Raw genomic sequence first — 23,535 nt, 5'->3', positions numbered from 1 at the left:
TTTTAAAAAGGGGAAATATACCCTCTGAAAAAGACAGCTTGTAATGGACATGCTGATGTCTGACTATACAAAGTCCCTCCAGGCACCACAGTAAAAAAAGGGGGTGTTTTTGTTTAATAAGGCTTTCCACATATAAAGAAAGAGCCTTTGGCAATTGGAGAAGCTCTTTTGTGGCATCCAGTGCCATTTGTCTCTTATAAACTCACAGGAAAAACTGCAGTAAAAGGTGTCAAAAATATTCCATATTCACCCCTGGGAGGAATTGCTTCACACAAGCCAAATCTTGTAGTTCACCAAATAGTCTTTCACAAAGGTATTGGTTTATAATGCTGGATTATCTCTCTCTCAACCACCCCCTCTTTCGTTGCATACACACCATACATTTAAGGAATTTTGCTTCCCCCAAAGAATCCTGGAAATTGCAGCTTACTGCCCACAATGCTACAGTTCCCAGCACCCTTATCAAGCTACACTTCCCAGGGGTTTTTTGAGAACGCTAGGTATGTTAAATGTATAGTGTATACACAGCATCAATCTAAAACATCTCACATCTTGAGGTAAGGCAGGAAGGACCCTTCCAACTGCACAGGTAGACACTCCTTCTATTTTTTTTTTTTTTTATAAAATTTTTATTGGTTTTACGAAATTTTTAAAGAACAAACAAACACTTAAGAAAACAAACATACACGTATAATTTCATAACATATTTTCATAAACCTCTTTTCTAAGACTTCCCCATACCCCCCCTTTCTGCATCCCAATGTCCATAATTTTATAGCAACTCCCAATTGTTACTTTCCAACCTTAATCATCTTAGTCATCTCTATATTCTAACCTTATGTCACTGTATCCCTTTGTTCCTAAAAACCAAAACACTCTAACATTCATTAAGTTTATAATAGTCCTTAAGATATCTTTTGAATTTTCTCCATTCTTCTTCCGCTGTCTCTTTTCCTTGATCCCGGATTCTGCCTGTCATCTCTGCCAATGTCATATAGTCCATCACTTTCATCTGCCATTCTTCCAGAGTGGGTAGATCTTGTGTCTTCCAATACTTTGCGATGAGTATTCTTGCTGCTGTTGTAGCGTACATGAAAAAAGCTCTATCCTTCTCTGGCACCAATTGGCCGACAATGCCCAAGAGAAAGGCCTCTGGTTTTTTAGGAAAAGTACATTTAAGTACCTTTTTCATTTCATTATAGATCATTTCCCAGAAAGCCTTAATCTTCGGGCATGTCCACCAAAGGTGGTAGAAGGTACCTTCAGTCTCTTTGCATTTCCAACATTTGTTATCGGGCAAATGATAAATTTTTGCCAGCTTGACTGGGGTCATGTACCACCTGTATACCATTTTCATAATGTTTTCCTTTAAGGCATTACATGCCGTAAATTTGATACCGGTGTTCCATAACCATTCCCAGTCGTCTGACATAATGTTATGACCAACATCCTGTGCCCACTTAATCATGGCTGATTTGACTGTTTCCTCCTGTGTATTCCACTTCAGCAACAAGTTATACATTCTAGATAAATTCTTAGTGGTAGGTTCTAACAATTCGGTTTCTAATTTTGATTTTTCCACCTGGAAGCCGACTTTCCTGTCCTGTTTAAAAAATTCCATTATTTGACGGTATTGAAACCAATTTTCCACTTTATGTTTCAATTTCTCCTGGCTTTGTAATTTGAACTTATCTCCATCCTGTTCTAAGATTTCCCAATACTTCGGCCATCCGACCTCCATATTGAGTTTTTTCACAGCATTAGCCTCCACTGGTGACACCCATCTAGGGGTTTTATTTTCCAATAGATCTTTATATCTTATCCAAACATTAAACAATGCTTTTCTGACAATGTGATTTTTGAAGGCACTGTTAACTTTATCATACCAAAGATATGCATGCCAACCAAAAGCGTTATTGAAACCTTCCAGATCCAAGATGTCTGTATTCTCGAGGAGCATCCATTCTTTGAGCCAGCAAAAAGCTGCTGCCTCATAATACAATTTTAGGTCCGGCAGGGCAAAACCCCCTCTTTCTTTAGCATCTGTCAGTATTTTAAATTTAAATCGGGGCTTTTTGCCCTGCCAGACAAATTTCGAAATATCTTTGTGCCACCTCTTAAAACATTCCATCTTGTCAATAATCTGCAAGGTCTGAAACAAAAATAGCATTCTAGGCAATACATTCATTTTAATTACTGCAATTCGGCCTAACATTGACAGTTTCAAATTTGACCATATTTCTAAGTCTTTTTTAATTTCTGACCAACATTTCTCATAGTTGTCCTTATACAAATTCTGATTCTTGGATGTTAGATAAACCCCTAGATATTTGACCTTTTTGACCACAGTCAAACCTGTTTCCTCTTGAAATTTCTCCTTTTCCATATCTGTTAGGTTTTTCCCTAAAACTTTGGTTTTTAGCTTGTTCAACTTAAATCCAGCTACCTGGCCAAACTGTTGTATTATTTCTAATACCTTTTTCGTACTAGTGTTTGGCTCTTGCAAAGTCAATACTAAGTCATCTGCGAACGCTCTTAACTTGTAATGTTTAGCTCCGACCTGCACACCTTTAACCTGCTGGTCATTTCTTATCATATTCAGCAAGACCTCCAGAACTGTAATAAAGAGTAATGGGGAAATCGGGCACCCCTGTCGTGTTCCTTTTTCTATCTTAAGCTCCTCAGTCACCACATTATTTACAATCAGTTTGGCCTTTTGTTCAGAGTATATTGCAGCCATACCATTCTCAAAACCCCGACCTACCCCCATCCTATGCAGATTCTTCTTCATAAAACTCCAAGAAATATTGTCAAAGGCTTTCTCCGCGTCCACAAATATCAATACTGCTTTAGTGTTTATATTCACCTCTAGCTTTTCCAGAATGTCTATAACATTCCTTACATTGTCCGCCAGGTGTCTTTTAGGGAGAAAGCCTGCTTGGTCCTTATGAATCATCTCCATCAAAACTCTTTTGAGTCTTTTTGCCAAAATGTCTGCAAAAATTTTGTAATCCACGTTGAGCAATGATATTGGGCGGTAGTTCTTGAGTTGGGTCTTTTCAGTCTCTGACTTTGGTATAAGTGAAATGTACGCCTCTTTCCACGATTCAGGTGCCCTTTTTCCTTCAAGGATCTCATTACAAACTTCTCTTAATGGTTGAATCAACCATTCCTTCAGCGATTTGTAGTATCTAGAAGTCAATCCATCTGGTCCCGGAGATTTGCCCAGTTGCATATTCTGAATGGCAGCCTCTATCTCTTGTTCTGAGATTCTCTGGTTCAAGTCCATCTTACTTTGCTGAGAGATGTTTTGTAATCCATATCTTCCAAGGAATTTGTCTATATCTTCTTCATTTTGCGGGCCTTGAGTATAGAGTTTTTTGAAATAACTTAAAAAGCAATTTCTAATTTCATTAGGTTTAGATATGTTCTTTCCATCCACCTCTAGACTTGTAACTGTATTTAGTTTCTGCCTTTTCTTCAATTGCCATGCCAAAAGTTTACCACATTTATTTGCTGATTCAAAAGTTTTTTGCCTCATTTGCTTTATCTTCCATTCAATCTCTTGGTTCATCAATTCCATATATTGGGTTTGATATAACTTGATCTCTCTTAAAATGTCCTGAGACTTTGGTTTTGTTCTTAATTTCCTCTCTCCTTCCTTTATCATTTCCAAGATCTTCTCTTTTTTCTCATTTTGTTTTTTCCTCTTTATTGAATTTTGTTGAATCAAAAATCCTCTCATAACCGCTTTACTTGCATCCCAGATCACTCTTTTCTCCACGTCGGTCCTCAAATTTATTTCAAAATAGTCTTTTAGGGTCTTTTGGGCCTTCGTGAGAATCTCCTTATCTCGAAAGAGGGTGTCATTCATTCTCCATCTAAATTGACCAGTTATTGTGGGTTTCATCTCCATCTTCACGGCGTTATGGTCGGAGCAAGTTTTTGGGCAGATTTCCACTTTCTTAATCTTTGGAGCCAGTCCACTAGTAACCCAGATTTGGTCAATTCTGGTCCAGGTCATCATTGCTTGGGAGAAAAAGGTTCCCTCTCTCTCCAGAGGGTTCCTTGTTCTCCAAATGTCTATCAAGTCCATATTTTCTGTCATTTCGAAAAAAGTCTTAGGGAGTCTCCCTTCTTTAGTGACTGTTAGTCTTTGTGCCTTGTCCATATTAGTGGAGACCACGCCATTCATGTCTCCCATGATTATCATATTGTAATCCAAATAGTCCGTCAAGGTTTCATGAAGTCTCTTAAAGAAGTCAGATTTGCCTTCATTTGGTGCATAAATTCCAACAACTAAGAATTTTTCTCCATGTACTTGTATCTCCACAGCCAGATATCGCCCTTGTTCATCTTTGAATATCATTTTTGGAGCCCATTTCTCCTTCACATATATTACAACTCCTCTCTTCTTAACTTTATCTGATGAAATAAATTCTTGTCCTAGCCTTTTATTTGAAAGTAATCTCCTATGGGCTCTGGTTATGTGAGTTTCTTGTAAGCATATCAAGTCCAATTGTTCTTTATTCAATATATGAAATACTTGTCTTCTCTTCAAAGGCCCATTGAGCCCATTACAATTCCAACTAAGGAATTGCAGAGCCATCTTGTTATTTTCTTAAGACTCCTCCAACAGCTCCAAGTTGTTGCTCTTCTTCTGATGGTAATGATTTTTGTCCAGGCAAGAGATTCAAGATGTCCAATGCTCTCCTCTGTTCTGCAAGTACGTCCACAGTCCCCTTCTGTAAATCCTCCTGGTATCTTGCCAAAAATTTGTCTTTGTCTTGAATTGTCTTTATTTTCACTTTCTTTGCCTTGTAGTCAAATGACAGTCCTTGTGGGAACTCCCACCTAAAGCGAATAGTGTTCTTCTTTAACAAGAGAACCAAGTCCTTGTAAAAGTTTCTTAAGTCCAAAATGTATTTTGGGATGTCTTTAAAGATCTGTACAGCTGAATTTCCGATTTGCAGGGCCTTTTCGAAGTGTAATCCTAATATTTTGTCTCTTTCTTCCTTGGATCTGAGTGTAATCAAACAGTCTCTCGGTGTCTTTCTATCTTGCTTTTTACCCAATCTGAAGGCAGTCGTGATTTTAAATTCGTCTTCCTCAAGGTCCCAACAATCCAGAAACTCCCGTGTCAAGTATTCCACAAGGCTGTCTCTTTCGTTCTCCGGAATCAGTCTTAATTTTAAATTTCTCTCTTTCCTCTGTAACTCCCACAAGGCCAATGTTGCATCATGCTCATAGACCTTCTTGGCAAGGGGCTCTAGCTTCTCCTGTGTCTCTCCGGCAGTGGCTTTGGCCTCCTCGGCAATTTGGCGCGTGGTGGCGTTCTCCTCTACCAATCTATTTATAGATTCTGTATTCTGATTTAATCTTGCTGATATTTCTGTTAATTTTTGTGTGTTCTCTGAAGTCTGTTTTGTCAAAGACTCCAGGGTTTGGTTTATCTTGAGCAAGGCCTCTGTCACAGCTTCCATAGAGACGGCTGCTCCTTTGTCTTGACCTGTTGTTCCTGCTGATCCGGCTGTTACGCCTGAGATTGAACCTCTTTTCTTTGCCTGTTGCAGCTGCAGCTGTTGTTGTTGCTGTTGTTGCTTGATCTTGGCTCTTGTGACTATCTCTTCTTGTGGGCCACTCATGTCAAGGTCAATTCCCACGGGATTTGTTCTCCCTTGGAAAATTCCACTGCCTTAAGCCGTGCCGAACTTTACTTTATCCTCTAGAGGGAGCAAATCAAAATGGCCATAGAGCAAAATTTCCAAGTACCAAAACAAAGGAGACAGTCCAAAAAGTGAGAAAAAGGGAAATTAACACAGTCCAAGCCAATGTTACTAAATACTTATAACTTCAAATTGCCACAGTTGCCCAATTTATGCTGTTTCTTCTTGTGATATACAATAGTCAGGCAGTGTAGAAACTTTGTATCAAAGTATCACTTCACAGGGAAAAGTCAGTTCAGTGTACTAAGAAGGCAGACCGTTTCGTACATTCAAACAGATGAGACAGCAGATGTTTTTTTCCTCCAAATAAGTCATGCAGTTAATGGTCAGATTCGCCTCCCCTCTGCCCTGCTTGCTAGAGGGGAGATCAAAGGTTTAAATGTCCGGTTTAGCTGATCAAAGGACAGATTTAAACGGATGCAGGTTTAAAGTTCCGTTGCTTTCGCTTTCATGCAGTCGGGGGGAGGCAGACTTCCTTTGTTTAAATCTCCCCCGTTTTTAGCCCAATTTTTAAAAATGAAAGAGTCCCGGTTATTTTTCAGTTCTTACTCACGGGGAATCAGTCCGAATTTCTTTTCAGGAAGGAATCGGCGCTCTCCGCTTATGGCGACGCGGCTTCACTTCGCAGGCTGGGTAGCGACTCTCAGCACCGCGCTCACTCCCGATGTCGATCCGTAGCCTTTAAAAAGGCTCTTTCACGGTACCGGGGGGCGCAAAGGTGCCCACCGAGTCTCCTTGTTCTCAGGCTTCAGCGCCTGGGATTTTAGGGGTCCCCCGCTTGCCGTAGCGGGTAAGACCCGAACTTGCGAAGCAGTCCTTCTCCGGAGCTCGGAGCTAGGACCGCCATTAAGCGCTGGCACCGACCGGAAGTCGGTAGACACTCCTTCTAGTGTCTAGTCCAGGAACATCTAGAGAACCACAGAGGTTGCTTGAAAAGCCATGGGCTATGACCACACCTTGTCCCAAAGCTCCCCACTGATGTCACTTACCTGGCAAATGTCAGGAGATGGAGCAGGAAATCCTTTTCAAGTCGCGATGCCTGCATGAAATGAGGGGACAGAATCAACTCCAGAAGTCAGAGGGCTTAAGCTAAGGCAGCATTGCTGAAGGCAAGGCGATGGGCCTTCTCCCCTCAGCCAATGGGCGCTCTCGTTCTTTTTGGATCCCACAGAAGGGAGGTAGTGGGAGCAGTGGCATAACAAGACTGGTTTAAGCAACGGCTGGCAGAAACCTCATTGGAAACTCTGCATGCCCCTCGCTTCCCAGAAGCTCAGAGACACCTAGGAAGCTCTGGGAGGGACAGTTGGTTAAGGTGGCCTCAATTTACACCCAAGAAAAAGGGAGAAGGACAAAGAGAGATGTGAAGAGCAGTGAACCCTGAGGAGGAAGGAAACAGGGGCTGTTTCCAGAGCCAAGAGCAACTGAACTCTGGGTGGGGTTTCTCTGTTATTTGTCCATTGTCATTGCCCCCACCTTTTTTAAACTAAAGGTTGATTCTTGTGGTGCTATAGACTTTGGAACAGGGTCTGCCTCTTGCCTGAGAGAAAGTAGAAGCTTCTCACTACCACATGTCATCCACCCTGGCAGAGCACAGAACTGCCTTCCCACCATAATATTCAGCCCAGCAGGAGCCCAGCAATCCCCCAACTCCTTCCAGCACAAGTGAATCAAGTCTTGGCAGCCCTACAATAAGGACATTATGCAGCATAGCTGTTAACAGGCAGCAGCCAAAGCACTTCTTTGCAGGCAACGTATGTACTCCACTCTGACTGCGATGCATTTAAGAAGAGATGTGAATCTTTACAGCACATTTATTCCAGAGTCAGCAGAATCCTTTCAAGGGTTTTCACCACTCGTGTTAAATACAAATTTTTGTTATGTATCCGTCTTGAAGCTTCGCCAGTTACGGTAATCAAATCATTTCAGTTTCACAATAATGATCCTTCTGAGACCATCCCTATTTACTGCCTACCACTGTTAATTTATTTAGGATGACATATACGATGTTTACATTTTATATTATTTTAAAGGCAGAGGATGAAATGAAAGCAGGTTGCTTTTAATTCCCACCTTACCCTCCAAAAATAAAGGTATAATACTTGCCTAACGCTCAAACGATATCAAAATAAAATGCATTCTGTTGTTAAGGCAGAAAGTCACAAAGATCTGTTCCACTTTGCTGAAACTAATATTTGCTTGCTTTAGTGGAATTTTTTTTCCGGTTGGTAGGTCAAATGTCCGTATTAAAAAGGCCTTATTTGACCTGGGTCTGCTAGCTGAGGGAGTAGTCAAAATGCTGCCCTCCATATGTTCATGAACCACAACACCCATCATCCCTGGCCATTGACCATTCTGCTTGAGGCTGATAGAAGTTGTAGTCCAACAACTACAATGTAAAGTGGGTAGAAGCTATAACACAGTTAGCTTACCTAACTGTCCTAATCCCAGTAAGAGACATTACGCAATCATATTGCCCATCATGGGTTAGCTTAGGGTAACAGTCGGTGCACCTACTGCTGCTGTTGTAGTTCTTTACCCATTTCTAGCAAAGACCAGCACAAATCTGTCACACATCATGCTGAAAAGACCTTGGTGGGGAGACCGGGCCAGTGCTGGATTTAAGTATAAGCTAAACAGGCTATATCTTAGGGCCCCACTCTCTTGGGGGCCCCCAAAAAATTTAAAGGGGAAAAAACTGGATGTACATTTCCAAAATATAAGATAAAAAACAAATAAAATAAAAGCTACATACAGCAACAGTGTTTTGTGTGCCTATGATGTAAGTAATGGCCCCCGTCTGCGAGGCTGCTCCCTAAAATATCACTGGTTTGCTCATTGCTATATATAAGGTGCCTACATGGACCAGTTGCATGGCAACATGTAGCATGCAGCTGCAGACTGCAGTGTAGCACAGTTGAATGTAGGTCAAGTTGTTGTACCTGTTTTCTAATATTAAAGAGTGCTTGTAGACTGATGATCAGGCAGTATAGACTATGGGTATGAGTCTTACGCCTACTGATTGAATTCATGTAATACATCATTTATTTATGTTGATCCCATTATGGCTTTAGATACCTATTAGGTCCATAAATTACCATATATTCAAGACAAAAAAACAGTGACAATTTGTTGTTGACAAAGGACAGCTGGACATATAAAGGGCCCCATTACCTTCAGTAGCTTAGGGCCTCCTCAGACCTAAATCCAGCACTGGTAATGCCCCTAATACTCTGTGTTATGCTGGCCATAACTGTAACTGTGGCTGCTAAACTCCTTCCACTTAGCTGACTTGTAAATTATATTATGCAGAATGCACTTGCTACACATATCTATGAAACTGCAGCAGAGGCTTGTGGACACTTTTTGTTTGTTTTCGTTCAAGGGAGGAAATATCCGACCAAAGCTGGCGACTTCAAAGACACTTTAATCACAGCTCACAGGAAGGGATATTCTGCAATACGAAACGCATCACATTTCAAAGCGCCGAAAGGTCAAGCACAGCCTCTGGCAATGCAAAACGAAGCTGATAAGGATGAGATCCTTCTGAAATAAGCCTTTCCAACACTCTGTCTCCAAAGAACTATCTGGAGAGGTCCATTATTGATCAATGATTCCATCACAGATTCTAGCAATGGCCCCAAGGCTTAAGAGGGTTCACTGTCCTCCGTCAACTGCACCACCACTTCTTGCCCTCCCTCCTGGAGCCCCGGGTGGCCATTTCAGTGGGGAGCAGTCAGTGGTGCCACCTTGGAATGGGAGCAAAGCTGTGATGATACAATGGGCGAAAGATGTGGGACATAATATACAGATAGTTACAGGTAGGTAGCCGTGTTTGTCTGCTGTAGTCGAAACAAAATATAATTTAAAAAAAAAATGTATCTGAAGAAGTGTGCATGCAATAACAAACTTAGTTGGTCTCTAAGGTGCTACTGGAAGGAATTTTTTTATAATATACAAATGACAGACTGGGAGAGGCTATGGAAAATACTGAAATTTACGGCATGTTCTTTATTGAAAGAATATTATATGAAAATGATGTACCAGTGGTATTTGACCCTGGCAAAAATGTATAGAATAAGTATCAATATATGCTGGAAATGTAAGGAAAAAGAAGGTACCTTTTATCATATGTGGTGGAACTGTAATATAACTTTAAAATTTATGGGAAATGATATATAATGAAATGAAAAAAAAGTTTAAAATAACTTGTTAAAAAACTAGAAGCATTTTTATTAGGAATTATAGGTACCATGATCCCAAAAGACCAGAGGAAATAGTTCATGTATGAAATGAGAGACAGCCCTGACCAGAGAAGAATGGCAAATAAAGTTGATGGGCTATGCCAAAATGGCAAAACTAACTGGGAAGCTCAGGAACCAAGAAGACAAGAAATTTCTACAATATGAGCTCATTACAATGGTTTATTTTTTAAAAAAAGTTTTTTATTGGTTTTACAAAATTTTTATAAACACAAACAAACAAACAAACATGTATAATTTCATACCCTTTCCCCCCCCTTAAACCTTACTTCGTCGACTTCCCCATACCTCCCCTTTCTACATCCCAATTTCCAAAACTATTTCAGCAAATCCTAACACTTGATTTTATCGGATTTTTCCCTTATTCTTTTCTTTACTTAGTCTTTTTCAGCTGTAAACCCCTTTTTCCCTAAGATCTCGACATTTTAGCACTCATTAATTTTACAATATTTCTTAAGATAAACTTTGAATTTCTTCCAATCTTCTTCCGCCGTCTCTTTCCCCTGATCACGAATTCTGCCGGTCATTTCAGCCAGTCCCATATAGTCTATCACCTTCATCTGCCATTCTTCCAGAGTGGGTAGATCTTGAGTCTTCCAATACTTTGCGATAAGTATTCTTGCTGCTATAGTCACGTACATAAAAAAGATTCTGTCTTTCTACAATGGTTTACTGGAGCCTGACAAGTCTACAGTCTAATACGGTAGGTCTCTAGCCGGACTTTGGCCCCACCATGATGTAATTAACTGAGAGAGACCATTTCCTGCAATGGATTTTTTAGTATATCCTGCTGCTCAGACGATAATACTTCAAACTTGATTATATTACAAGAAAAAGAATTGTGAATGTGTAAATTAAGGAGGAGGTGGGCATGGATGAATAATATATACCAGTAGCCAGCCTAGGATATGAAGCAATTGGTTAGTTAGCCCATATTACACCCAGCACTTTTCCAGACTTAGAAAAGAAAAGGAATTAGGAAGCTCTATATAGAGCACATATATTGGCTATGGGTTTAGTCCAACTGAACTGATTTAAATGCATGTATCTCAGGTTTGATGGACATGAACTGGACTGGCATGTGACAATACTGGAGAGAGAGAGAGAGAGAGAGAGAGAGAGAGAGAGAGAGAGAGAGAGAGAGAGGATGTGACTGTTCAGTCATGTGAGGTTATAGAAGTAGATTTTGCATAAGGCGCTCATGGCCATTGGAATACCTAATATGTGACGGTTTTCTGAGCAGTAAGTTACTGTAATGGGTATGAGTTACTCGTGCGTAAACTGGTGCCTTTCTCGGCTAATTTACCTTGTTAAAACTTGCTGACTGCACAGCCCCTTCTCATGGTGGCTGCCTCAGTCACTGGCAGAATCCGTCAGTGGGCATTTCTTGAACCTCTTCCAACATAAAAGTTGTTTGACACCCAGTCTCCTCCTCCTCTCACTGCGCGGGAGTCTTCTGCGCAGGGAAGGCGTGGGTAGCGGAGGACCTGGGCTCTCCTCACTGATGTCCAGTGAAGAGTCCTGGAGCCCTCCCTCCACTTCCCCTGTCTGCCTCCCTTTATTCCCAGTGTTGCGCTGATTGGCTTCCCCCTCTACTGAGCTGTTTCTCCCCCTGCTGCTGGGTCCTTCGCCAGCACCATCTGGGAGCCTCCCCTTCGCCTCTCGCTCCGATGTCAGTTCCCTGACAGTTACATACTGCTCAGATGAACTGGTATGGCGATAGCACCGTAGCAAACAATGCCTTCTAAATATTTTTCTCAAGAGGCGCCAATTCATTGCAAAGATGCATATTTTAACTCCAAATTCACAAGTGCAGCTTGACACCCATCAATCACGTTGCCTCCATTAGTATCCTTTAAGGAAAGAAACACCCCCTAAATCCCATCAGCATTTCAGTTTTACAGTACAGTACCTTACATCTGCATGTGGCAGCGCCATTATCCGTTTCCATACATAAAATAAAATAGGCAAAATATGCACAGCCAGTTATTTGGATCAATGGGAAATGGATACAGCACTTCTCCTGCCCAAGCTCGTGGCATGGCCTTCACTACGAACAATATCAGAGCCATCACAGTCTCTTGCCACCACAGGGTGCCTTACAGATAGATGAGTAAGAAGCAGTGCTTTATAGCTACCACCTGCAAATTTCACAGCGCTGGCAAGTGCGCTGTACTGCTGTACTAGAACAGGATAATTGCTGGAGACAGAGTTGGCAAGAACAGTAGATGGGAGATATGTTCAATTGCACATGAGTATAGTAGGTGAACTGTTAAAATAAAGACCTGCCATTAAATGCTGAGCAGCTGGCAAATCTAGATAATCTGTTTTGGTTGCTGCAGATAGGGTAAAAAGTCATCAACTAATACGTTTTTAAAATATGTTTCATTTGTATGATAATAGGCTCTCATTCTAACTCGTTCAAATACCCATAACAGAGAGGCTTGGACAGAGACCATAACAAAGTTATGCAGAAGCTTTTGCTGAGCAGTACACCAAACTTTTTGAAATCTATTTGTTTAAAACAAAAACAAATGCTTATGAATGCATATACGGACAGTGACGATGTCCACCAAGAATGCAAAGTTTCTACACTATAACACCAGGGACAGCTCAGTACATGCAATAGGAAATTTGTTTTTGAATGTGCTGTTTTACGTTTAGAAACTGTATTTAAAACAGTGGTGCAATTGTCCAATGCTACAATGCAGCCATAGGTTGCATTCTGGTACTACCTAGGGCCAAGTCTACCATTAAGCAGAGTGAGGTGGCCACCTAAGCTGGCTGTTGCTGAAGAGCAGAGTTAGACCAAGTTATATGCAAGGCAGCCTACTCCTCGCTCCTTCTGCTAACCTACTGCCTCCAGGTGTGCTGGAGAATTCTGTCCCTTTGCTGGTGGTGAAGTGAGGTTCAACCATTCAGCAGCTGCACATGGAAGGAAGGGAAACATCATCTTCTCCTTTGCCTCAAGCAACAAAATGTCCTGGGCTGGCCCTGAAAACATCCCATTTAGACGTCTGAAGTGTCTGGTACTGTACATAGGGCTCTTTCTGGTGATTGTTCAGAAATGTCAGTTGGCCCCTTCTTTGTTTTCAAAGCAAGGTCTTGCTTTATTTCAGTCACATTTCTTTAGCAGGAGCCATCATATCACTATGTATCTTATGCTTGCTGGGCTTATGTGGTATCTCAGGACTCGGCTAGATTAGAAAAAGGGAAATAATAATAATAATAATAATAATAATAATAATAATAATAATAATAATAATAAAATTATACCCTGCCCTTCCCGATTCAAAAACCAGGCTCAGGGCGGCTAACAACAAATTTAAAACACTTAATTGTAAAAGCAGCATAAAATACAGTATAAAAACATGAATAAAAATAAAATTCAGAAATTCAGAAATCAGATTAAGGGAAATAAGCATTAGATAATCCCCAGGGCTAGCTGGGTGAATTGGTCCTACTTGGGCCAGCAAGGAGGCCAGGGGAGAATTAGCTGTGGGGTCTCAGAGCGGGTAATCTTCATAAAAGGGGAGGGGGAGGGAAGAGAAGGAAAACAAAAGATCAGGCTGAATTCAAATTAAAGGCCAGGTGGAACAGTTCTGTCTTACATGCCCAACAGAAGGAGGTTAAATCCTGAAGGGCCCTAGTCTCATGGGACAGAGCATTCCACCAGGTCGGAGCCATCACTGAAAAGGCCCTGGCTCTGGTGGAGGATAGTCTGACTTCCTTAGGGCCCAGGATCTCTAAACTATGGTTATTCATGGTCCTTAAGGTCCTTTGTGGGGCATACCAGGAGAGGCAGTCCCGTAAATATGAGAAAAGTGTTTTATATGTGTTGTATATGCATTATAACACAGATGGCGCTGTGGAGTTCTCATACAAAGTTTACAACGTGTTTTCCTGAAACATTTCTTTGACGCGTCTAGATCCAGCCTCGGAGCTGTCATTCCTGCTACTGTTAACATGCTAAAATTGTTTTATTATTATTATCATTCTGCATGCCACCTAGAATATGTGTCAATGTAAAAAGATGGGATACAAATAAGATTGCAGCAGCTAACCGAACAATGTTCTTTTACTTGATTTATATATATATATATATTTAGTGTTGCTTTAAAAGCCTCACTGCAAGCCACTTCACAAGTCCCTGGGGGAAAGGAAGGTCTGATTACTGAGACTACAGTCCTATAACTACTTAGCTGGGAGTGAGCCCCATAACCTGTGGTGTATCAAGAGTAGATTCACTGCAAATAATGTTCATTCATTTCAATGAGTTGGCTCTCAGCGGGGCTGATACCGGGTATAAACCCATTGGGTCTTACTTCTGAATAGACATGTAAAGGATTGCACTGTATATATCCCAAAGAAGAAACATCATTATACCTGTTGGGGGTGGAGTGGAGAACTGCGGACAGAGAGAGACACATCTACACCATGCATTTAATGCACATTGTACTACCTTAATAGTTCTGGCTTCCCCCCCTAAAGAATTCTGGGAACTGTAGTTCATTAAGGGTGCTGGGGGGAGTTAGCTCTTAGGGAGAACTGCGCAGCATTGTTTGAGGGGAAGCCATTGCTGTTAAAGTGGTATAAATATGCATTAAATGTATGGTGTTGATGAACAAGGGGGAAAGCAGAACAAAGAATAAGCCAAACAGTAGGTCACTGAAAAGAAAAAAAGTGGAAACAAATCCATTAGCACCAAGTAACTGTTTTAAATGAAAGTCCTTTTTTATTTTAAGGCTCTGCAAAAGCCCTTACAGCAAGATATATATTTTTTTAAAGGAAAGAAAAACAAGGGGGAAAGCACCCCTGTCTAACACACATGTACCCCCAGCCCACCCCGCAAAAATGTCATGTATAAAAGTCCCTGTCGTTGGCAGCTGCCACATTTTCATTTTGGCAGACGTCTGAAAATTGCTGGCAAGGCCATGGAGTAAGGGTAAAAGACAAATGGTTTGTCATGAAACCTTTAACTAAGCTGATATTTCAGCAGCAAGGGTGCCAGCATTTTTCTTTTGTTCCTGCTTTGCAGAATGGACATGACAGCCTCATCAGCATTGTTAATACATTGGCATTACCTGGCAGATTATTCATCTTCTGCATCAGGCACTCAAGTGAGTTTCAGAAAGAAAGAAAAAATGGCATGCCCAAATCTTCCTCGTGTCTAAGATGCCCTAAAAGAGGGAGGAATTAAGTTTTATTATTATGTAAACGCAAAAACAGATATTAGAGGCCTAATCTGATCTGTTTAACAAGACATTTGCAGTTGTGGTGAAACGCTTTCATAAGCCAATAGTCCATAAAGATCAACAGTTATCTCTGCAGAAACCTATTCAGCAGCAGAGATATTCCCCAGTTCTTTCTTACATATGCTTTCAAGGTATCTGACACAGTGCAGCAGTGAATGGGGAAGAGACTTGCGCATGTTTACGGATATTTCACCTTGACAGTATCAGAGTCACAATTTATAAAGGTGACTGGAACACCATGGGAGGAAAGCCATTTTTATTTCCTTGCCCCCCTTCCAAAAAAATAAAATAAATAGAAAGTTTATTATTTATTTCCTCTGCAGGGGAAGAGGTGTAAAGGTGTGATTTTACAGTTTCCTGAAATCTGAAAAGACTTGCTTATCATGATGATCAAATATGATTGAGCCTGGATAGCTCAGCTGGCTAGAGCATGGCGCTGATAATGCCAAGGTAGCAGGTTCAGTTCCTGAATTTGACAGATGCATATTCCTGCATTGTAGGGGGTTGGACTAAAATAACCAGGCATGGCCAACTTTGGCCCTCCAGCTGTTTTGGGACTACAACTCCCATCATTCCTAGCTAACAGGACCAGTGGTCAGGGATGATGGGAATTGTAGTCTCAAAACAGCTGGAGGGCCAAGTTGGGCCATGCCTGGACTAGATGATCCCCTCAGGCTCCCTTCCAACTCTACAATTCTATGACAGTATAAAGCCTATTAGGCTGCAGTCTAAAGTCCATCCCAGCCCCTGACCAGCCCCCAACCCTCAGCTATGTAAGCCCTGAACATTGTGCTGTGAAAAGATGCCTAATAATAATAATAATAATAATAATAATAATAATAATAATGGTACTAGAAACCCACCCCTACCACTTCCAAGCCTGGCCTGAGCAAGCCAGCTGCAGGGTCTAGGATGTGGTGGGGACTCTAGCATAGGATCTCACGACCGCAGGACGGTCTGTGAAATGCTGCCTGAATTCAAGATTCTCTTTGAATCTGAGAGAATGGCATTCAAATCTTAATTCCGCCATGGCAGAGTACTCTCTCTCCCAGCCTCAGTTCCACAGCTGTGAAATGAGAATACTAATAACCTCTTTTAAAATGATGATGAATATGCTAAGGGTGATAATCTGTAATTTAAAATGGAAAATTCAGCAATAACAAATAACCAGGTGGCTTTTCATCAGGACTGAACCCTTTAACTGATTCATTGGTTAGATTAATTGATTTCTTTTAACTGTTGTTTGACCAAAAAAAGGTGATTAATAAGGCAACAGGCTTACTTTTCTTTCTTTTAGCTATTATTTTCAACACAAGCACTTATAAACATTGCAGATGAGAAGCACCAAATGGAATTCACCCTATTCTTTCTCGCAGAAGGAAATGTCTCTTCTGGTGATGTGCTGAAATATTTTTTGTCATTTATCTCCTTGGCCATCCTCTGCCAAGAAAATAAATTGCATTTGAAAATGCTCAAAGTACAAGTAAAATTATGGAGAAATTCTCATGGGTGGGATGTGGGTGGTTTTGCTTTTGATGTGTTTTTACTTAGGGTGTTTGTTTGTCCTTTTTGCGTTCTATCAAGAATCTCTCCAGTGGTCCGTACTCTGCAAGTTTCCCAGGCACCTGTGCTTCCTGAAAACCCAAGGACACTGTCTACTGTGGCCCTCAGCTGTTCACTGTTATTTTACAAAGCGCAATATTTTTAATTTTAAAAGAATCAGTTGAATTTTTTTACTAAAAAATTGTAGAAGAACTTATTTGAAACAAAACCAGCAAGTGTACTGATGATCTCATCATAGCTGTCAACGTTTCCCATTTTTAAAGGGAAATTCCCTTATTCCAAATAGGATTCCTCGCAAGAAAAGGGAAAAGTTGACAGCTATGGATCTCACACATTTGCTAGTCAGTTTTCCATGCTTAAGTTATAACCCTGGGGGAAGACATGGGTAATTCCTCCCATGGGACTTTTTCAGATGAGGACGAGATGGTTGGATAGTGTTCTCGAAGCTGCCAGCATGAGTTTGACCAAACTGTGGGAGGCAGTGGAAGACAGGAGTGCCTGGCATGCTCTGGTCCGTGGGGTCACGAAGAGTCGGACACAACTAAACGACTAAACAACAACAACAACAATCCTGGACAGCCAGGCAGAGCACCTCAGAGCACCCGAGAAAGGTTTAATGGAAAGAAAACCATGCATGTCACCCTCAGCCACCTTGCTATGATAAGTAAGTTCATTTCTGCACCCACCAAAATTCTAAAGAAAGTCTAAAGCACCCTGCGAATGAAGCAGAAAAACACCAGCATTTTTAACAGTAGGGGGGAAAAAACTTTCAAGAAATTGTAGGACAGCATTAGAGATGAGGGCTTCAATAGCACATTCAAGAACCATTGAGTTCTGTGCTGGGTTGTTTCCATTAATATCATATATTTTAAGTTTGGTGCTAATTGAACATCAGAAACATATTAATGAGAACATAACCACCATTTCCCAGCTCTAAGCAATAGATTTCCATAGAGAATTATCAGGCCAATTCAACACTTCCAGGTTCCTTGTACATTCTCATTGTTAACTGTTTCTCAGTTATTCTGTTTAATGAAAACCTCAAGTATTTGCACACTCACCCTGCTTCAGAGATGTTGTGAATATTGTAAATTAGAAAATCAGTGTAAAGTTACCCTTGAAAGTTTGGATATATCGAAAGTTGTCTCCCTTTGTTTGTCTGATGCTGTCTTTTCTTTCCAGATCTGAATAAATACATAAAACGGCTGAGTATCTTAAAAGGAAAAACTATTCTTTGCTGTATCTCCTCCGTCAAAACATCCCATGAAGATTATAGAGTCTGAATTTTTCACATGATCACAACTAAATTTCAGGTAGCAAATTCTTTATTATAATGACGACGATGTGATATACTTTGAGACCCAAGCGACCCTGTTATGTGACAAGGTTATTCAAATGGAGCATAGCCAGGAAGTTATTGCTCGGCTCTTGCAAAGGCATCAGCCGAGGGAGCAGCAATAAAATAAATAAATAAACAACAAACATTGCCACAGCAGTGTTTTGTGGAGTTTGCCATCTGGGTACTTCAACAATCAATCAGCCCTCTTATGAGACTCCAGCTGTTTACTCCATCCCTTCATGAAGGGGAAAGAGAAAAGACATAGAAAAAAACACACACACACGCACTGAAACATGGGGAGCAACTAGAACATCACTTCTGACATTCAATTAGATTGCTGTGACTTTGAGGTGATTTTTAGGTACTGGGAGATGAATCCATTGGAACTGATGTAGAATTTGACTGAGGTGGAATTCTGTGTTGATCTGGGGGTTATACAGCCTCATCAAATTTAGGATGAATTTTTCAGAAGACTTACTGGCATTTATGGTTCTGGGGCATAAATGAGGATGTTCAAATGATAAACAGGGCAAAGTTTCTGAAACTTTAATATCTGTGTAGAAGAGGGAGTTTCAACAGGTGTAACTTGTGATCAGTACTACAAGCTGGTGGAACTGCTGGAACAGTGGAAGCAATGCAGGCAACATCACCAGCATGGGCAGTGGTAAGGTAAAAAAGATAAAAGTAAAGGACCCCTGGACAGTTAAGTCCAGTCAAAGGTGACTATGGGGTGCAGTGCTCATCTCGCTTTCAGGCTGAGGGAGCCAGCATTTGTCCACAGACAGCTTTCCAGGTCATGTGGCCAGCATGACTAAACCCCTTCTGGCACAACAGGACACTGTGATGAGTGGCAGAGTGCACAGAAACACCATTTACCTATCTACTTGCACTGGTGTGCTTTCAAACTGCTAGGTTGGCAGGAGCTGGGACAGAGCAATGGGAGCTCACCCCATCACGGGAATTCGAACTGCTGACCTTCTGATCAGCAAGCCCAAGAGGCTCAGTGGTTTAGACCACAGCACCCCCCGCATTCCTGGGCAGTATAAAAAGCAGTGTGAAACAGGACTTTGTTCTTGCTCCAACTTTTATTGGGATTCTGTCCTGTCCTGGGGCTTTCTCACATGCCTGAAGGTTGATGGTGCTCCTCAGCTCATCGGGGGAAGAAGGAACATCCAGCTCTTCCAAAACAGGCAGAGTATGGACAAATGTATTGGCAAGGCAGCTACGGCAATGCCTCACCTCTCCAAAACAGTATGGGAGAATGTGATACTAATGACCAATACCAAGATGAAGGTCTACCAGGCTCATGTGTTGAGCACACTGCTTTATGGAAGTGAGTTGTGAGCAACTTACACCCGCCAGGAGCAACACCTCAATCCATTCCATATGTGCTGCATCAGGAAGATTCTGGGCACAGAGTCTCAAACAAATATGTGCTCTCCAAAGCCCACATTCCCAGCATGTTCACACTTCTGTCTCTACACTGGTTTGGCCATGTACACAGAAAGGAAGGTGACCAACTCTGGGTTACAAAGATGTCTGCAAATGTGACATGAAGGCTGGCAACATTGACCCTGCCGTATGGGAATCCCTTGCAGATTATCGCAGTGCCTGGTGACAAATAGGTCATGAATCCACAGCAGCATCCAGAGGAGGAATGACTGCTTGGGGGAGTGCAGAGAGAAGCATTGACATGGTGCACCTGTAGCAGCAAAACCAAACACCTTCATCTGTCCCACCTGAAATAAAACATCTCTACAGCCACAGCAGACGCTGCAATGCTCCAATGGTTTGACCCCCAAAGGAACACCCCTGCATTGTCTGCCAAGACAGACTAAGGCCAACAGATGTTATGTATTTTTGTGTTTTCATATTTTTTACCGCCCTGTGATCCTCAGATGAAGAACAGTATAGAAATTTAATAACTTATTACAGTTTTTTAGCGTCTCAGAAGCCAAACATTTCAGTTTTTGAAAGTCGAAAACCTGGAAATAAGTAAATGCTTCCATTTTTTAACTTCCGAGGCAGCTTCCTGTTTGAGTTTTCCATATGTTTTGAGGCTTCCATATTGAATTTTCAGTTTTTGAATGTTTTGGAAGTTGAACGGTCTTCCAGAACTTATTACATTTGAAAACCAAGGTACCTGTATTATTATTACTAACAACAACAACAACAGCAACAACAATATGATAGATGAGCCATGTTACGATAGCATCTTTTTAAAAAAAAAATCGGCTCCAGCAGCCCTAGAAGCAGTCAGTCGTTCAAGTTACTCAGAACTATTCTTGAAGATGGATGGCTGGTATTTTTGTCACTGTAAGTAAATTTTGGCCTAATCCTAACAGTATAGCATTTCAGACCGATGTAACACTAGACAATGGGTGGCAGGTACTTACAGACTGTTGCAATTATCAAAAAATGCACCTTGGTGTTCTAATTATAGTTAACAATAGGAGTGTCAACATCTTTACACAACAGTGGAGCTGTACACTTGTTCAGTTATTCACATGCGATGCTCAACGAATCTACAGTCTGTGTACACAATAAATGCACACAATAAATTTGTAGAGACAGCTCATATTGTACCTGTATTCAGTATAATGCATGAACAAGCCTAGTATCTCTGGTGCCAGGAGAAAACAGAGCAAGAACTGTAGTATATACTTCATCACTGGTAGAATCTTTTAAACATTAACTTCCAGATGTAATTTAATAAATACAAACTGGCAACACCTAATAAAAATAATTAAAACAAGGCAGATTTCCATTTGCTAGTGAATCTTAGAAATGCTTTAATTGAGTGAGAGGAAAATGTAATTAACATGCTAATTGCCAGCACACTAAAGGCTGCTGAAAGTGGCTATAAAAGTCCTTGAGAACAGTTTGTTTGCCTTCACTCTTAAGCAGGCTAGACAGCACCCCCCCAGTCCTGTTTATGTTATTAATTTGCTTAGCAAACTTCTCCGCTTTCATTCTGGCTAGTTAGTGCGCACACAAGGAGTGAGAGCTCTTGTCAAGGGTGTTATTTGCTCTGGCTCGAGCAGATGAGCAGATCCAATCAGACTGAAATGTGAGGGGTTTCTCTCCCCCCACTCTCCAGTCACATAATAGACCCTTGGCTTATCAAAGGCTCTTATCTGATTTGGGGGGGGGATTCAAAGGTAAACTTCAGAGCTCATGGAATTAAAAGACAAATGAGATGTCATAATTATCAAAGTGGCTAATTTAGAAAATTAAGCCATTCACATAGGTGACATAATTGCTTGTCACAATCACTCTTTTTCTCGTTAGCCTTCTTCCCGTCAGCACCAACAAGCACGGAAACATTCTTTAGCACCGAGAAGCAAGCTACAGGCTGCTGTCAAATGGATGAATGTGCTGGATTTCATGGATTTAATAAAATATTCTACTTTTGCATAGGATCGGGGTTGTTTTCTGATCACTATTATTTTTTAATAATGACCTTCTATTAAACCAGCAGCATTCAGCATATTGCTTTTGGACAAAATATTGTTGGGTTAAATGTGTGGTTCCAACAAACTGAAGCCTTGCAGCTTATTCAGAAGCCCTCTCAGTCTATGTCAAGGAAGGTCTACTGGCCAAGCTGGATGGGTGAGGTTAGTGCCCGGGCAAAAGCCAGAACATGAAATTCAGCAACTCACCATACGAGGCAAATGCACACAAGCCCAGAAGCTCCCACATCAAGTCCCAGCATTTCCTTCTGCCTCTTTTTTTCTGTTTGCCATTACTTTATATTTATAGTCTTACGTTTCTGTGGATCAAACACTCAGCCTGCAATCCTCCATACTCTTCTTCAGAAAAATCCCTTTGAGGTCACCAGGACTTATATCTGTTTAGTATATGCTTGAAAGAATATTGCCACAGCCTCTGTAATGATCAGATCTAGAGAGATTAAATTCTGAGTTACAGTTTTCAGCACAAACAGATTTTTTTAAAACAACAACAACAACTTGTGGTTCTATTTTGGTCAATTTAAATAGTATTGTATGCGAGAAAGCTGTTAGTATGTGCTGTATCTGGACTATAATATTCTTTATGAGTCAGCAAGTACAAAAATTATTAAGGTCAATTTCCAAGAAAGGAAATGAGTCTGTATTGCTATGCGAGTTTCAAGGCATGACATTGTAAATGGGCAAGGTTAAACATTTTGGATTAAAAACATGACTGTGAGATTGATTAAGGTCTTACAGTCCTGTAAAGTTGGTGGAACCCAGCTGACATGACTTATAGTTTGCTGAATCTGGAGAGATTACATTGATGTCATTCATTTGAAGAGATAGTTCATCCTGAATGCATACACTGAAGCTGTCATCTGTATGTTTCACAAATATTCATGTGACTAACATGTTTTGATTAGAGTACACCAGGCCACAGCATTCAGTAGGTCATATGTCTAAAGAGTTATTATGCGAAGTCAAAACCTGCCAGGGGTGGGGAATCCTCCAACAATATTGAATCTAATAACACCATCGAAAACAGGAGTTCCAGAACATTTATGTTGGTATTTTATTCCACACCTCATAATGTCTGTGATTAGGTTAACCTTTAAAAATATAAAACACCCAGCTAAAATTTGACACTAATATTACACACTATCCTCCTTAGTATGAGTTTTTCATTCCCTGATTGACAAAAAAGGTGGGGGGCAAGAGCTCAAGGTGTATTGGCATTTCAGAATAAATACGATTTCTATAGCATAACTGGATTATCTTCTTTGTTTGGCACTGAACTGGTGATTCTCACTTGTCTTTGTGTTTGTGTGTTTTGTTGTTGTTTAGTCTTTTAGTCATGTCCGACTCTTCGTGACCCCATGGAGCAGAGCACGCCAGGCACTCTTGTTTTCCACTGCCTCCCACAGTTTGGTCAAACTCATGTTAGTAGCTTCGAGAACACTGTCCAACCATCTCGTCCTCTGTCGTCCGCTTCTCCTTGTGCCCTCCATCTTTCCCAACATCAGGGTCTTTTCCAGGGAGTCTTCTCTTCTCATGAGGTGGCCAAAGTACTGGAGCCTCAGCTTCAGGATCTGTCCTTCCAGTGAGCACTCAGGGCTGATTTCCTTCAGAATGGATAGGTTTGATCTTCTTGCAGTCCATGGGTCTCTCAAGAGTCTCCTCCAGCACCATAATTCAAAAGCATCAATTCTTCGGCAATCAGCCTTCTTTATGGTCCAGCTCTCACTTCCATACATCACTACTGGGAAAACCATAGTTTAACTATACAGACTTTTGTCGGCAAGCTGCTTTTAAAGATGCTGTCTAGGTTTGTCATCGCTTTTCTTCCAACAAGCAGGCATCTTTTAATTTCGTGACTGCTGTCACCATCTGCAGTGATCATGGAGCCTAAGAAAGTAAAATCTCTCACTGCCTCCATTT

At 41.1% G+C, this 23,535-nt stretch overlaps 1 long non-coding RNA gene across 2 annotated transcripts in view; it reads right to left on the bottom strand.

The window, feature by feature from the left end:
* The window catches only part of LOC308570313, a 29,471-nt gene extending 7,437 nt beyond the window's left edge, over positions 1-22,034 (bottom strand). The window contains exons 1-4 of one of the 2 annotated variants that reach the window (XR_014001113.1): positions 21,911-22,034; positions 17,865-17,987; positions 15,070-15,165; positions 6,716-6,765 (exon numbers count right to left, since the gene is read on the bottom strand). This is a non-coding gene — a long non-coding RNA (uncharacterized lncRNA). Of the gene's footprint in view, positions 1-6,715; positions 6,766-12,571; positions 13,183-15,069; positions 15,166-17,864; positions 17,988-21,910 lie in introns of those variants that run through there. The other variant, XR_014001114.1, reaches the window with a different exon arrangement.
* Positions 22,035-23,535: the final 1,501 nt, after the last annotated feature.

This window comes from Podarcis bocagei (genome assembly GCF_964188305.1).
Source record: "Podarcis bocagei genome assembly, chromosome: 12".
Taxonomy (NCBI): domain Eukaryota; kingdom Metazoa; phylum Chordata; class Lepidosauria; order Squamata; family Lacertidae; genus Podarcis; species Podarcis bocagei.
This window is presented reverse-complemented; position numbering and strand designations above follow the sequence as displayed.